Source organism: Vipera ursinii (assembly GCF_947247035.1).
Source record: "Vipera ursinii genome assembly, chromosome: 7".
Taxonomy (NCBI): Eukaryota; Metazoa; Chordata; class Lepidosauria; order Squamata; family Viperidae; genus Vipera; species Vipera ursinii.
Window position 1 is genome coordinate 8,261,355 of NC_139521.1, and position 17,231 is coordinate 8,278,585.

General features: G+C 41.0%; 1 protein-coding gene across 3 annotated transcripts in view; it reads right to left on the reverse strand.

Annotated features, from left to right (window-relative positions):
• Positions 1-4,692: 4,692 nt before the first annotated feature.
• The window catches only part of RBPJ (recombination signal binding protein for immunoglobulin kappa J region), a 55,257-nt gene continuing 42,718 nt past the window's right edge, over positions 4,693-17,231 (reverse strand). Inside the window, exons 12-13 of one of the 3 annotated variants that reach the window (XR_014493086.1) lie at positions 7,668-7,791; positions 7,005-7,020 (exon numbers count right to left, since the gene is read on the reverse strand). The gene's annotated coding sequence lies outside the window, so the exon portion shown is untranslated. Of the gene's footprint in view, positions 4,912-7,004; positions 7,024-7,667; positions 7,792-17,231 lie in introns of those variants that run through there. The other 2 variants (XR_014493087.1, XR_014493085.1) reach the window with 2 other exon arrangements.

The window sequence follows — 17,231 nt, forward strand, 5'->3', positions numbered from 1 at the left end:
ATATATATATATATATATATACCGGTATATATATATATATATATATATATATATATATATATATATATATATATATATATATATATATATATATATATACCGGTATATATATATATATATATATATATATATATATATATATATATATACCGGTATATATATATATATATATATATATATATATATATATATATATATATATATACCGCTATATATATTTGTTTTCGTAGATTTCGTATATATATATATGTGTGTGTGTGTGTGTGTGTATGTATGTATGTATATATGTATATGTATATATGTATATGTATATATATGTTAAATGTTTGTTAAGCATTCAGAATACACTTGCTTAGTCCCAGACACGGGACAAATCTTATTTCCTGTTTCAGCCTAGCCCAAGGCCATCTGCAGGCAGTAGCCACAGCAGTGGCAGCTCATATTTGTGTAAAAAATTTTTTTTTGGCTTGCTAACATATCGGTCTCCCTTTATTCTTTGTTAGCAAGCCAAAAAAAATTTACACATCAAAATCTTAGCAGGAACACATTTTTCTTTCTATATTTCCAGGGGAGCGATTCCCCATATGAAATGGTTTCCTTTTGCCTTCAAAACAAGTTCAAGGCAGAAAACACAATGCTGGGGTGCTACATTTCTACTTGTCCATCTTGCACCGGGGGCAATCGGCATAATGGGATTCAGTCCAGACAGTAGGGAATTAAACATCAAGTAGCCAGCTGCCGGAGAAGCATTAAATGGGAATTCAAGAGATAAGGGATTACCGCTGGATGGAAGAAGAACAAGCATAACTGCAGCACCTGAACATGGTAATTATGCGGCCAGATGCAGACACACGCGTTACGAAATCCAACAGGGGAATGAGAAAGCATGGATTTTGCTAAGAGGCCCGTTTCCATCAGGTTTAGAACAGAAGGCAGTGTTATCAAATCTTTCAGTGTCTGGTGTTTTCCTAAGCCGAGCTTGCCAAAAATATTGGGGAAAAAATATCAAACTTGAGTCTCCCATCCCATTCAAATTGCCGTGCCCGCAGCTGAATCGCCCTTCAGGGCTCAAGAGGGGCATTTGAAATTCCGACACAATTTGCAATCATACACAACGACCCGTGGGTCAACGCTGAAGTAGCCTCTCCTGAAGCTTCACTGCAATCAAAATATTTTAGAATTGAGTAGAGCGACAGGAAGAGAGGCTTCAAGCTATAAAAGCAAGGTTGATAACAGAGCCCCCTTATATGGAACGGTGGCAGGTCCTCCTTCATTAGAAATGATCGTCAAAAGATTACAGTTCTAAGCAAGAGGATGTTGTTAGACATGTCAATCACCAAATTGGGTTAATTAGGCCTTAATTCTCATCCAGCAGAGCAATTCCTAGTTGGTTCACAACAGCCTAAACCTCACTTGCGCGCTGCAATTCCACCTCAGTCCTGGGAATTTTTTATGGGAATGCTAAACTCCCGAGGGAATAAATCAGATTATTGATTGCTGCAGTTACTAAATTTACAACCCCCTAGCTCAGTGATGACGAACCTTTTAGAGACCGAATGCCCAAACTGCAACCCAAAACCCACTTATATATCGTCGGGTGCCGGGTGGCCGTGGCCCATTGGGTGGGTGTGGCCAATTGGGTGGGTGTGGCCCATTGGGTGGGCATGGCTGCGGTGGGCAGACTGGGTGGGACTAAAAAGTTCAATCAATCAATTCCAACCTTGCAAGATCTTTTTTCCCCCCCCGTGATAAGTTGAAATTGATTGATTGATTGAACCTTTTTTTTTTTTGCACATGGCAGCGCAGGCCAAAGCAAAAAAGTTTTATAAAACCCACCTGAAGACCTAGGACTGGGGCGACAGCGTGCGTGCCCACAGAGAGGGCTCTGCGTGCCACCTGTGGCACGCGTGCCATAGGTTCTCCACCACGGCTAGCTCATTTGCTGCCTAAACGGCATGCGGGGGGGGGGGCGAAAGCCATATTAAAACTCAACTGTGGAAACATTAACATGAAAATATTTATTCTAGCAGAGGAAAATAAAAGGCACCCATTCAAAAGTATAACAAATTCAGTTCATCGGTAAAGACCCTGTCTCTTCTTTTTTTCAACTTATTTAAAAAATGCAGGCTGTTATTTTTTAATAAATCACCAAAAAAGACAATATAAACAGTGCCAGCTGCGTTACTTCTACAGCTAGGTAAAAGAACCAAAAAGACTATCTTCTTAGTAGCCGTACTTATATACCTAACTAGACTGGGAGTAGGTGTGTGTGCAGGTATCTGTAAACACCTAGTGGGAAACCATTGAGTGAAGTTGCACTAGGGGTAGGCAACCTCGGCTCTTTTATGACTCATGGACTTCAACTCCCAGAATTCCTGAGCCATCATGGCTCAGCTTGGAAACCTCTCCCTTTCCCCTCAGCATGGCTGGCTCAGGAATTCTGGGAGTTGAAGTCCACGAGACATAAAAGAGCCGAGGTTGCCTACCCCTGCACTAGTCTCTCACAGTCTGACATATGGTTGAAAATGGGGAGGGGGGGCGGAAGTGAAGAGATCATTACTATTGTAGCAACTAGAACTAAGCTAGTAGGAGGGATAGAGGTCTTAAATTATGTTTCACAGGATGCCTTCCATCCAGTGATGGGATTCAGCTGGTTCAGTAGCTAATTTTTTTGTTGCCCAGGCCCAGAATGGACTTCCGGAAGTGGCATTCACACAGAGAACCGGTTGTTCACCTATTTGAATCCCACCACTGGGTTTTCATCTTATCTCCTGTGGTCCCTTGGGACAGTAGCTCGATAATTTCCATGGCAACTACCTACCTATCTTTCAAAAAGACACCTCCTGTGGCATGCTCCCCGCTAGCTTTGCTATAAGTGTTTAGTGTTTTCAATTCTGGGAGTTGAAGTCCACAAGTCATAAAAGGGCCAAGTTTGAAGACCCCTGGTGTACTACAATCGTATATGCCATGATTGCATAGCTGGGACTAGTAGTAAAAGGATTACTCAATCTCACAAGGAATAAACAAAATTAAACTTTGGGTGTGTTTTTTTAATGAACGGATAAGTCTGTAGAAAAATCCCCATCTTTAAATATTAAAATGCAGGCAATCAGTGTTGGAAAAATATAGTTTACAGAACTAATCTACTCAAAGGATATGGCAACTGCAAATGAACCCACCTAAAAATGCATCCAAGAGAACATAAAAAAAAAAACAAGAATTTTGGCAGACCACAAGAAGGCACTAAATTGCTGCCTATAAAAATTTCTTTAAGGAGACAAACACCAGAGATTAGCTGAAGGTGTACTTCAGATTGACAGCAAATACATCGCCTTAAATCAGGTAGAGGAATAAACGTGACTGTAACACAAAGAAAATAAAAATTAAACTTGGAGCAGTTTCTAGTGAGACCTTTATTCCCATCCAAGGACCAAACGCTTGAATCAGATTTTCCCTGTTTCAATTTACCCAGACTCCTTTGCATTTCTTAAAGTGCCCGAATTTAAATCAGGAATATAGGAGATCTTTTTCACTTTATCTCTCTGGGATTCTGCCTGTCTGATCGAATAGATAAAAGAAGGTTGAAAGTTAGTTAGATTTGCTTTTCTTTCTGGAGTTCAATGCAGAAAGAAGTATCAGTAAGGGGCACTCTCTGTTTTCCCCAAACAATTATGTACTTAAGTTTTAAATAATAATAATAATAATGATGATGATGATGATGATGATGATGATGATGAAGAAGAAGAAGAAGAAAAGAAGAAGAAGAAGAAGAAGAAGAAGAAGAAGAAGAAGAAGAAGAAGAAGAAGAAGAAGAAGAAGAAGAAGAAGAAGAAGAAGAAGAAGAAGAAGAAATTGGAAGGGACCTTGGAGGTCATCTAGTCCAACCCCCTGCTCAGGCAGGAAACCCTATACCATTTCAGACAAATGGCTGTCCAGTCTGTTCTTAAAAACTTCCAGTCTTGGAGCATTCACAGCTTCTGGAAGCAGGTTGTTCCATTGGTTAATTGTTCTAACTGTCAGGAAATTTCTCCTTAGTTCTAAGTTGCTTCTATCTTTGACTAGTTTCCATCCGTTGCTTCTTGTCCTGCCTTCAGGTGCTTTGGAGAATAGCTTGACTCTCTCTTCTTTGGGGCAGCCCCTGAGATATTGGAAGACTGCTATCATGTCACCCCTCACCCTTCTCTTCGTTAAACTACACATACCCAATTCCAGCAACCGTTCCCTATATGTTTTAGCCTCCAGTCCCCCAATTGTCTTTGTTTATTTATTGTTCCAACTTGGACACTGCCCCATTTCCAACACTAACTAATAAATTGAATAAACAGCTGTCATCAGGATTCCAAAAAGGATGGTACATGTGGAAAACTATCCTGGCCTTTATAAATGCAAGAAAATGATGCAAGTAAAAAAGTAGACAGGCATACTGATAATCATTCCTCCCACAGATCAATGCCATTTAATAGCCCGTTTTCCTCCTATAATCTAATCAGTTACCTGAGCTTGCAAAGATTGTGAAAGAACCCCTTTCCAGCTCTTTCAAGAAACATAACAAACTAGCCTTAAAAGGGCACAAAGCTTTGAAGATTTAGCTGGCTCTTTATGCAACCTGAAATCACACACACACACACACACACACACACACACACACACACACATAACCCCCCCACCTCCACCCCCAAAAGAAACACACCCTGGCTCCAACAGAAAAGTGGGTTATACTTGCTCTCTTCAGACAAAGCCTTGATCTCTTTCGCTCCAGTCTTTCATTTCTAAGCCAAGAATTCTTAATGTTTGCTTTTAGTTGTCCTTGGCATCTGGCACAGGGGTGGTTACATTGCAGTTGATTCTCAGTAGATGTGTGAGATCTTTCCACCTGGACTTGTTTTAAATTTCGATAGCGGCTAAAAAGTCCTTTGAAAGCAGAGACAAGTTTTATCAATAATGCATTGCTTCAACTTTTAGGTGGACGCACCTGTTTCCAAGCAATGATGAAGCCAATTTCTACATTTGGCCTTTTTTCTTGCAAACCCACTTAGGCAATAATCAATTCTCAAAGTTCCAGAGCAGGGGTCTTCAAACATGGCCCTTTTATGACTTGTGAACTTCAACTCCCAGAATTCCTCAGCCAAATCTTTTTTTTTTAACAATGTAAGGTATGGAAGTTGCGGGGAAAATGCAGGCAGCTGTTTATTGAAGCGCCCATGGAAGATACTAAATATTGTACAGATTTTCTAAGCATTTTGTTTTCTGAACTGTACAGAAAATCCTTCAAATGAGTTTGACCAGCCCTTGTGCATGAAACAGTTTCACTGTACCATCTTTTCTGTATTTGCATTTAGATCTGTTTTTCATTGACGCAAAAGACAACCTCTTTACTATTTGGAGGTTTAGTATGAGAAATTGGCACAGAAAAGGTGAGAAATGAAAAGAAACTCAGCAAATTGAATGTCTGGCAGCTGAGGTTACAGCAATCCTTTGGTAAAGTCACCCTTAAATGTCTCACAAAGACAAAAGAGGAACCATAATTTGCCAGAGATAATTATAGAAAATGTGTAAGAAGATTCTCAGTCATCCAAGTCATGGTTGTCCCAAAGATGCTTTTTCAAAAGGCAACTGGACTTTGTTTTTCCTTGAAAATAAGAATAGAATAGAATAGAATAGAATAGAATGGAATGGAATGGAATGGAATGGAATGGAATGGAATGGAATGGAATGGAATGGAATGGAATGGAATAGAATGGAATAGAATGGAATGGGATGGGATGGGATGGGATGGGATGGGATGGGATGGGATGGGATGGGATGGGATGGGATAGAATAGAATAGAATAGAATAGAATAGAATAGAATAGAATAGAATAGAATAGAATAGAATAGAATAGAATAGAATAGAATAGAATAGAATAGAATAGAATAGAACAGAATAGAATAGAATAGCAGAGTTGGAAGGGACTTTGGAGGTCATCTAGTCCAACCCCCTGCCCAGGCAGGAAACACTATACCATTTCAGACAAATGGTTGTCCAATCTCTTCTTAAAAACATCCAGACATTTCACTTCTCAACCAAGACGCTTCAGAAATGAAGCAAAAGATCTTCAAGAAAATACCTACAGAAAAGACTGTGTTGTTATATACCGACCACTGGCATTTTTGTGATATTCCCATGATGGTTAACGTGATGCTTTTCATAATCAACTAAGAGAATTTTTTTCTGCCACCTGTAAAAGGCAGCAACACTTTTACATGTTCAAAGGTGGAAATAGCCATAATGGGAAAACATCCATCCAACATGTCTGGAGTTGGCAGAGATGGTGACATTGACTGGTTTGATTAAAGAAAAGATTTTGACTAATTAAATTTCGATCTGGAAACCCCATTTGGGTTTTTGGGGAGAAAATGAAATGAAATGCTGATTGAGATGTGTCAGTTAGAATTCTAGAATTCTAGAAATAATGTAGACAAATGTTAACCTTACAGTAAGAGTTTGGTTTTTTTTTTAAAAAAAACATATCTGTACTAAAGAAAATCAGAAGGCTTTAAAGATACAATTTCAAGATAAAGTTATTAAAAAAATAAGAGCATTTAACTCTTCAGAACTTAAGCACATTTTACACATTATCTTTCTATATATATATTTACCATCTGTCTTACTTATATTAGCTGTCCAGGTCTACTTTCACCAAATTATCCAAACACCCCCAAATAAATCACCTTTGGATAAAAACAATTTAAAAGAAGAGTGAGGATTGATCATCCTCAAGAAAGCTTTCTTATTTTTTTCAAAAATCCACAGGTGAGGTTTTTTTTTTAAAAAAAAAAACTTCTCCGAGTTAGTAGAAGCCAATTAATTTACACAGCGTGCCTAATCTGATGAAACATTTCCAATTTTTGAGATACCGTCTTCCTCACATTCCTCTGAACCAGAAATTGAAGTAAAATATTACTGACATCAAAGTGCACCTGTTCACATGCAGAGATGTTAATGAGGGCCTAACGTGACATTTCCTTTATGTTTCCTTACCTGCTGGAAACTTAATAATAATAATAATAAGTTGGAAGGGACCTTGGAGGTCATCTAGTCCAACCCCCTGCTCAGGCAGGAAACCCTATACCATTTCAGGCAAATGGCTGTCCAGTCTCTTCTTAAAACTTGACGGACTGGACATGGAGTTTCCTCGATACCATTATGCTGCTGTCTTCTCATGAGATATTTTGTTGACTTTCCCATCTAACTTTCACCTTGGAATTTCCTAGTGGTTCTCTATCAAAAAACTACCTCGGTTTGATGCAGTTTAGCCTTCTGTGATCAGAGTCAGTCAAGGGATTTCTGCTCATTATCTCTTGTCCCCGATTTGTAGTCCAAAGAGGCAGAGGACCAGAGAACACAGTAATTCTGTTGGGTTTTGGGACCAGTCATGGGGGGATGGGGAGGGTCTTTCTGAGACAGGAAGGGTATAAAATACTTTTAAGTAAACAGCTACTTTCTTGTCTGTTGTCAGTACAGTACAGGTTCACAAAGGCCACAATGGTTTATCTGACTCTCAAATCCTAAATGCTGGAAATGTATAAGACACGATACAAAGACAAACCCTTTAGTTTCTTTGCAAATACTACACCAAAAAAAAAGGAAAGTAGAATTTAGTAATAATTCTCCTCCGATATACTTACCAGTGGAGATGTTCACACGAAGATGGATCTCCTATCAATCTAACCTGTCCTAAGATTTCCAATCTCTGCGTAAGTTTTTCACATTGCAGTTAGCTGCTCCTAACTGCAACCGATTCCATAGCAACTTTGTACAAGTAGGATCAGGGAACACAAACCGCAGGTGTGTTAACGAGAGGCAGCAAGGCACTTTTCTAACTATGCATCTTTTTTAAAAAATATACCAGAGGGTTTTTTTGTTTTTTTTTTTTAAAGTAAGTAAGATTGGGCAGTAAAATATGAAGAGTAAGGGAGTTAGTAACAGCGGCTTCAACTGTCACTGCACTTTAGGCCCCTCTTTTTTTAAAAAAAAGTCATAGAAGAATATAACTAAGGTTCATGGCATTTCTTGATATTGCTGTGTGGTGAATATAAAGCTAAGCCCAGCCCTAGTGATTTCACAGACACACCCTTGCAGTTTTCTTTGCGTGATATGATTTCACATCGATCAAAGGTGTCCAGTCTTGGCAAATGTAAGATTTGTGGACTTCAGCTCCCAGGATTCCTCAGCCAGCTGGGAATTCTGGGAGTTGAAGTCCACAAAGTCTTAAAAGTTTCTAAGGTTGGACACCCTGATTGTCTAATCTGGCTGAAAGGCATCCATCCCGTTGGGACCCCATTGTTGAAAGAAAAATCTTCATCAGGGTTTAGTCCAAGCTGGGAATAAACAAACACGGAGACTGCTTTAGAAAGAAGGTTGTAGTTTATTGAAGAGCAGAGCCAGACAGAAATGTGGCCCTGGAAAAAGTGACCACATGGAGCAAGAGCGATGGGCTTTTTTATACCTTCTGGGGCTCTCGAGGTTGTTTCCTGTTCCTGTTTGAGGCTTTGTATTTCCTGTGGCATGAACTTTGACCTGAGTCTGAATGTGCCTTTCTGATATTCTGATGGTGGTGGGTTAATCCTATTATGTCCCATAGATCATATCCTGCTTCCCTGGGGATGTGGCTGATGAGTGTTGGATTTTTGGTGTGAGGGATTGTTGATTCTAGGGATCTTTGTCTTTCTAATCCCATCAGCTTCCTGACTCCGGTCTTCCTGGCAAGATTATCACATCTGCATTTCTGCAGACCTGGTTTGTGTTTGGGGCAGAGAGACTTCGAGGGGGGGGAGGTTCTGCCTTTAAGATCCTTTGGGGAAATATAATATTCTGCCTTTTAATATTCCCAAAATATTTCTTTCTCTGGATTCTTCCCACACCACCTAAATACTAACTAGATCCAACTTTGTTTAGCTTTTTGAAATCAGCCAGGGTGAATTTAGCACTGTCCCTTCCAGACTATTCTTCCAAAGGAAACTAGATTGCGAGAGCTTACAAATTCTTCGAACTTTTATTGTGTAATCCCTGAATGTTAGACTAATTCAGATGTCACAGTCTCTCGCTGGGCATTCCTTTACTTTCTTATCAACCCCTTCCATCTGGAAGTATCCGGATCAAGCCCCCCCCCCTATCCGACTAAACACTTGCAATGAAAATACCTGGGTTTAATCAAGGCAAGATTGGAAGTCACCATAGCATGGAAATGTTATGGAAAGATTTAACCATCATCCATTCTGGCCTCCAAGACAGACAAGGCAACAGAGCCGCAGAAAACAAGTTTAGAAGGGTTAAGATCCCAAACGAAACCATTCAGTTAAAAAAGGATTTTAGAGTGAAGCTGAAGCCATTAAAAAAAAAACCAAAACCACTAGATCACCTCAACTGTAAAATAAATAAAAAAATTCAGTATTGGAGCGCTAGAGTTGTCCTGCCCAAAATTTGGCTACCAATATTTTTAGTAGCTTTTTCAGACGAGACTGCATTTCTCTGAATGCGTTTGTATTGTTTTGTTTGGCTGCAGTATCATTGGCTCTTAGCTCCTGAGAGAAAAAATGTGTTATAAACCAGAAGTCCCCAACCTTTTGGGCACCCATGCATGGATGGGGCTTTGCTTGTTTGTGCAGACCGGTTGCTGGCATGCCGCGGCCCGGTACTGGTCCACAGACTGGAGGCTGGGGACACATTATAAACCAGTCATCAACCTATTGTCTACAACAGAATACTGGCTTTGTTTTCCTAGCAGCCACCTCCTTCCATCAGAATAGAGCTGGCAGGGACCGTCGAGGTCATCTAGTCCAACCCCCTGATCAAACAGGAGATACCATTTCGGACAATTGGTTGTCCAGTCTTCTTAAAAACTTCCAGTGTTGGAGCATTCACCGCTTCTGGAGGCAGGTTGTTCCACTGGTTAATTGTTCTCACTGTTAGGAAGTTTCTCCTTAGTTCTAGGTTGCTTCTCGCCTTGATTAATTCCCATCTATTGTTTCTTCTCTTGCCTTCTGGTGTTTTGGAAAATAAGTTGACACACACCCCCTCCTCTTTGTGGCAGCCCCTCAAATACTGGAATACTTCTATCATGTCACCCCCAGTCCCTCTTTTCTCTAGACTAGCCAAACCCAAGTCCTGTAGCCGTTCTTCATATCCTTTTAGCTAATAAAGTCAGTTAATAGGGATAGTCACTTTTCACTAGCTCCCATTATCCATAATTTATTCATTAACGACAAAAAAAACAGATGTGATTTTGTAATCACCCTTCGATGTACACCACCACAATGTGAGTGCCTCCAATGGACATTGGAATAAAAAAATAATAATAATCCCTTTCAGACTTCTGCACTCTGCACTTTTGTACAAAACCCCACTATTCTGCCATCCATCTAAATGGAAAACAGCACATTTTTCCATTTAAATGGGCTCAGCAAAGTACCACTAATTGTAAAAGCTTGTGATGTTTCTAAATTGGAGAGCCGAAACCACTCATCTTCTCCGAATGAATAAATGAAATTATTCCCAGGCCCATTAAACATCTGGTTTTATATCCTTATCGCTTGATGGGGTAACTCAGGGGTCTTCAAACCTGGCCCTTTTATGACTTGTGGACTTCAACTCCCAGAATTCCTCAGCCAGCATGGCTCAGCTTGGAAACCTCTCACTTTTCCCTCAGCGTGCCTGGCTGAGGAATTCTGGGAGTTGAAGTCCACGAGTCATAAAAAGCCCAGGTTTGAAGACCCCTGCCTTAGCAGAACCTTTTTTAAAAACAAAAAAAAATTACAGGTAGGCCTCTACTTACAACAGATCATTCAGTGACCATTTGAAGTTACAATGGCACTGAAAAAAGTGACTTATGACCATTTTTCACACTTAACGACCACGGTCGCTTGACCAAAATTCAGACACCTGGCAATTGACTCACACTTACGACGGTTGCTGTATCCCAGTGATCCCCTTTTGCAACCTTCTGGCAAGCTACGTCAAGGGATAAGTCAGGTTCACTTGTTACTAACTGCGGTGAATCCCTTTAACAACCGGGGCAAGGAAAGGTCATAAAATGGGGCAAAATTCACCTAACAACTGTCTCATTTAGCCACAGAAATTTGGGGGTCCATTGTGCTTGTAATTCAAGGGCTACCTGTATTTGGGGGTTTTGTTGTTGTTGTTGTTGTTGTTTTGGCAATGTCTCTAAGCAAAAAGCATGCTAGTTTACATACAAGTGTGAGAGCTCACACAATGTGCCAAGCCAGAATTAAGGAAATACACACTGCCACCTTGTGGTGAAGCAGTGGATGAGCACTCTTCTCAAATCGGTCCTATAAAATTAGGAAAATAGCCTTTACCTTAGGCCTGATGCTTCTGGCTAACACTAAAATAGGGCCAGTTTCGGCTCAATAGTTGACTCTCAGCATGCTCCTAAGAATCAGAATCCAATCTTAGTAATTTTGAAGTGTGCTTAAGCAACTTCAGTTGCCTCTCAAAGGTCTCTGCCATCCCCACCGTCAGGGATGGAGAGAGAGAGACTTGATCAAACTGTTTTGTGTTTTTTTCTGAAGTTCAGCAGAACGTTAGACATAAAAGCTGGCAGAGAACTCGGTCAAACGAAGTGTTTTTCCAACACCACCTCCGATCCCCTTCTCAATAACGAAGGGGTCGCGTTATCCCTTTTCGTCAATAGCTAATATCCTAATTATCATTTTTTTAATCCCACTTATATCCTGCCCTTCTCCGAAGACTCAGGGCGGCTTACAATCTAAGAAGCACAAACCAATGTGCTTAGCAATAGCCTTCATTCTATGTATATACCTGCTTATTAGGGCTTTCGGCCCCCGCCCCCAAACGGCATTATTACAAAGTCAGCTTAATTGCCCCCAACAATCTGGGTCCTCATTTTACCTACCTCGGAAGGATGGAAGGCTGAGTCAACCTTGAGCCTGGTGGGACTCAAACCTGCACTAATTGCAGGCAGCTGGTGCTACTTAAGGAGGCATTAGCCCACTGCTCCACCAAGGCTCTTTTCACATGTCGTTTGTAGATGTTTGGCCACCTAATGAGAAGGAAGGACTCACTGGAGAAGAGCCTCATGCTGGGAAAGGTGGAGGGCAATAGAAGAAGGGGACGACAGAGAATGAGGTGGCTGGATGGAGTCATCGAAGCAGTAGGCGTAACCTTAAATGGACTCCAGATGGTAGCGGACAGGAAGGCCTGGAGGAACGTGGACCATGGGGTCGTGATGGGTCGGACACGACTTTGCAACTAACAAAATTCAACATCAAGATTGAACGAAGGAGGAATTTTCTGTCAGTGAGACTTGCCTCCAGACGTTATGGGTGCTCCAACACTGGAGGTTTTTAAGAAGAGACTGGACAACCATTTGTCTGAAATGGTGTAGGGCAGGGGTAGGCAACCTCGGCTCTTTTATGACTCATGGACTTCAACTCCCAGAATTCCTGAGTCAGCTGACTCAGGAATTCTGGGAGTTGAAGTCCATGAGTCATAAAAGAGCCGAGGTTGCCTACCCCTGGTGTAGGGTTTCCAGAGCAGGGGGTTGGACTAGAAGACCTCCGAGGTCCCTTCCAGCTCTATTCTAATAAAATAAAAATAATAAAAGGATCTTTTTAGACAAAGGAGCATGTAGGCGATACTCCTTTGTCTAAAAAAGATCCTGTTATTTTTGCTTAGAATCTTAGAATAGAGCTGGAAGGGACCTCGGAGGTCTTCTAGTCCAACCCCATTCAAGCAGGAGACCCTATAATTAATACCTGAATGGGAGACCATAAGGAAATCTTGGGAGTATACATTAAAAGTGAAAAAATTTAAAAACATCCAAGGCAACGCTAATTCACTTCTACTGTGATGTGAAAAAAATGACACGTGGACAGCTTGCCTTTCGGGGGGAATTCATGCCTATTCTTCTTCAGAGAAGAATCCAGAAACTAAAAATGTAGACCTAGTATAAGAAAAATGTGTTATCAAGAATAAACCACATTTAGTGTGGAAAGAGTGAAAAGAAACCAGGTAAGAGAATCAGGATTAAGCAAATCAAAGCAGTAACTGTTATTAAAAAAAAAATTAAAAAGCCGTGCAGAACAATAAAATGGGAGGGTAACTGTTATTAAAAAAAAAATTAAAAAGCCGTGCAGAATAAAATGGGAGGGAAAGACCGGACTGTCTACAACAGGGGTCTTCAAACTTGTGTCCTTTGATGACTTGTGGACTTCAACTCCCAGAATTCCTCAGCCAGCACGCCTGGCTGAGGAATTCTGGGAGTTGAAGTCCACAAGTCATCAAAGGACACAAGTTTGAAGACCCCTGGTCTACAATATTCCCAGTTCCGTAGAAGCCATGATGTCAATACGTTCTTGCATAGACGTTGAGAGCTTTTATTACAGATAGTCCTCCACTTACAACTGAGCCCAACATTTCCGTTGCTGAACCAGGCAGTTATGTGAGTTGAGCCTCATTTTATGCCCTCTTTTGCCACAGTGAAGTGAATCGCTGCCGTTGCTGCAAATCAGGTGGCTGATGAGTCAGCCTGGCTTCCCCCATTGACGTTGCTTGTGGGAAGCCAGCTGCTGATCACATGACCCCAGGACAGTACAACTGTCGTAAGTACATGCCAGTTGCCAACTGCCCATAATTCTGATCACATGACCGTGGAGAGGCCGCAACGGTCATGTGAAAAACTGGTTATGAGTCACTTTGTTCAGTGCCATCGTTAACTTAAATGAATGGTTAATAAGTTGAGGACTAACGGCATGTCTTTCCAATTACTGCATCGTTTACTGAAATGCAGAATCCTTCCATTCACAGAAGTCCTTTAAGATGATCAAGCCTCCTGAAATCTCAGCGTATGTTTCCCCAAATTAAATTACCATCGCATTCATTCTCTTAAGAACTGCCAGAACTCATGGCATTATTTTATTTTTATTTTTTTAAAAAAAGTACCTGAATTCAAACTTCAGCCCACGCTATTTAATATAAAGCTAACTGCACTGGTTTTCAATGAAATTAAAAGCAATTCTTTTTTTTTCTTATTTAATAAATAATATCAAAAAGTGAACTAGTTCATATTTACAATATAGGAATAAAAACAATTTTGTCTAAGGTCTGCATTTTTTTTTTCTTTACATGTGTGACGAAAGTTTCGGGATCCAGTTTGCCGAAGTCCAGATCTTCGTGAATGTTCTTGATTTCTGGCCTGGATTTATTTGTCTTTCTTCTGCTTTTGCACCTGGATTGGTTTGTTCCCAGTCAGGAAAATGCAACTGGCTCCTTGTACGGAAAAACGCATCAACATTTCAACAAGTTTGTGATCATTGAGTAACAGAACATTTAACTCATTCTTCACAAAGCTCAGTGAATCTTTTTTTTTTCCTTTAAAAACAATCAAGTATCCAATGTGCTAATTACACACTGTACATGTGACCACACACATCTTGTTTACATTTCATCTTTGTTCCTGCAAACTGCTCACGTTGCAGACTTTTTTAAATTTATTTATTTATTTATTTATTTATTTATTTATTTATTTATTTATTTATTGACGAAAAGGATCACCGAGAGCAGATTTGTTTTTTTGTATAAAAATGACGGTGAAGACTTCTTCAGCCTTCTTATTGCTACGAAACTTTACAGGTGCGTCGTTTGCAAAATCAAACTTTTTTTTTTTTTAAAAGGACTGAATGACCATGTACACAGACGAACACCAGAAATAGGTAATAACTAGAGCCTGCGCGTCACGGCAAATGAGGAGTTGCTTCTTAACTTCCCTGTTACGTTAAGGTTGCTTGGAAGTAGGATCCTACTGAGTTTCAGCCGGACCTACTGTCATTTGTATTTCAGCCTATGTACCTATAGAAGCATACACACGGACACACCCACTACTATCTACGTGGAAAAACTCCAGTAAGATGTCACAGTCCTTTTTTCACGCCTGGAGCTCCACAGAGTAGCTGCATGCCCACCAAATCAGACAGCAGCCAACTGAACAGAAAGTTTTGTCGGGGTAGTAGCTATCCATAGCAGCTTATCCCCACGCCTGCTTGGCCAAAACAGCTACCATTCCCAGGATGAAGAAGGGAGGGTTACCAGCAAAAACCAACCTTTGTTTGTTTCCAAGAGCGCGCGTGGAAGTCTAAAATAGTAATAAAATCACTGTGAATGTCTCCCTTTACACTGCAGGTGAATGCTGCCGAGTTAGCACTCAAGAGAGGTGGCTACAGATGTTCGCCTTCCCCTTTACACCCAGACGCAGGCATCTATTATTACTGGAAACATGTTGGAGGGCCCAGACACAAAGTGGAAGCAGTTATTCCTACTGGACTTTCAATGGAACAGAAAAAAAAAATGTTTCACAGCTGGGGGGGGGGAACGGAACCCTGAAACTTATTTCTGACACACAGCTGCCACTCAACCCTACATTTACAACGATTGCAGAAAAAGCAAGGTTAAAACCAACCAACCAGCAAAAAGAAACTGGGATGCAAAGAAGTACAGAATTCTGAATGCCGTCCTATAAAGTAGCTTTCCAAAAGCGGAAGTAAAAACAGCAAGATTACTCCTTGAAACGGATTGTCTCATTCTGTCGATGAAAGGCTACCCTAAAGCTCTTTGGTCCAAATTGGACTTGGGCTGAAATACTATTAAAAGGATGCTTATTAGAAGGGGGCCGCGGGACAACTGGCGGGAATCTTGGAAACCTTGAGGAGTAGAGGCAATCGACTGGAAAATACAGCCATTTCTTAAAATGTAGCTGCGACGCTCACAACTTAACCCTTCCCAGACAGAACAAAGCAAGCTCGCTGGTTTATGAAGAAAAGCACGTTTTTCAACGGTCCAAATCAATTATCCTCTCCGTTGACAATGGAAGCAAGTAGGTGGTTCGATTCAAGGGTCACACAACCCAGGCAGGACTTGTTATAAGGTGTGTGTGTGCGGGGGTGTGTGTGTAAGACTCTTGAGCCCCAGTAGGAAAAAGTGGAGTCTCTTCCTCAGACACGTGGTGTCATCATGGGCTAGTAACTACAAGAAAAACAGGACTGAATGGGTGCCGTAAAAATCGACCGCTGGATTCCAAGCAGGAAGTTAAGAGTTAGTTAAGAGAACAGAGGATGGCAGTTTTATTCGTGTTACAAATAATGGTGGGAAACAAATGCAACGGTGAACCCATTTCAGGTCGCCGTTCTAGGAACTGAATACTTCAATGACGTGAAAATGCAGCTGATAAAGAGATAAAGACTCAGAAAGTAGAAACTAGACCGCATGAGTTCTTCTCAAGAGCAGTGAGGCCCAGGAGGCTCTTCCCGAATCTACAACATCACAAAAGATCATTATTCCTCCAGCCCGTGAATCCGTCAGAGCTGAGGTTAAAAGATGCGGCTGCGAAAAATACACTCATTCTCCTTCCGCCCTCTCCAAATGCTCTCATAGAGATTGCTACAGGTAGATGAGTAAGGGGGGGGGGGAAATTAAGCTTGTCTGTCTTCTACCAGAGTCCTTTAGAGATGCAAGTGCCAAATATATTCTGCTCAACCAGGGCTGACCGAAATGAAACAGGTCAGCTGGCAAGCAATTTGGAAAGAGGCTAACGCTTGAGCGAGGGTGAAGAGGTCTCAAAAGTTTGCCGGAACTTGTGAAGGGCCGAAAGGCTGACAGCGGTTCTAATCAATTCTGTGCGAGACAATGCGGTTCCTTAAGACTAAAGGAAAACCCAGCACGCTATCCGTTTTTGATGCTCAAAACCGTTGGCCAAAGGCTGTAGCCTAGTCCATAGAAAGTGCAGCATCCTACTCTGTGGAACTCTTAACGCGCGCGCACTGCCCAGGGATTTCCTGTGTACATCACAACAAAACAACAATGAAACGTGGGGGGGAGGAAACAGGGAGGGTCCTGAACAAATGCTATCGAAGGAGGTTATGCACGTGATAAGGCCACAATAAATCTTTGCCTTTGGTCGTTGCAAAGAAGGAGATGAGGCAAGGTAGAAATCGGTTATTATTATTATTATATTAAGAACCAAAAATTATTAAGAACGAACATGTTATTTGGAAATGAAAAAAACAGCAGGCAGGCAGGGAAGTCTGTGTTGGAAATAAAAGCCTATTTTTTTTTCAACCACGGCACTGAATTGACCAACTGTGCTTAGCAGCTGCAAGTCATCAACCAAACAGCCTTTAAATGGGAGAAGAACCAAAGTAACAGCAGTAAATTAAAAC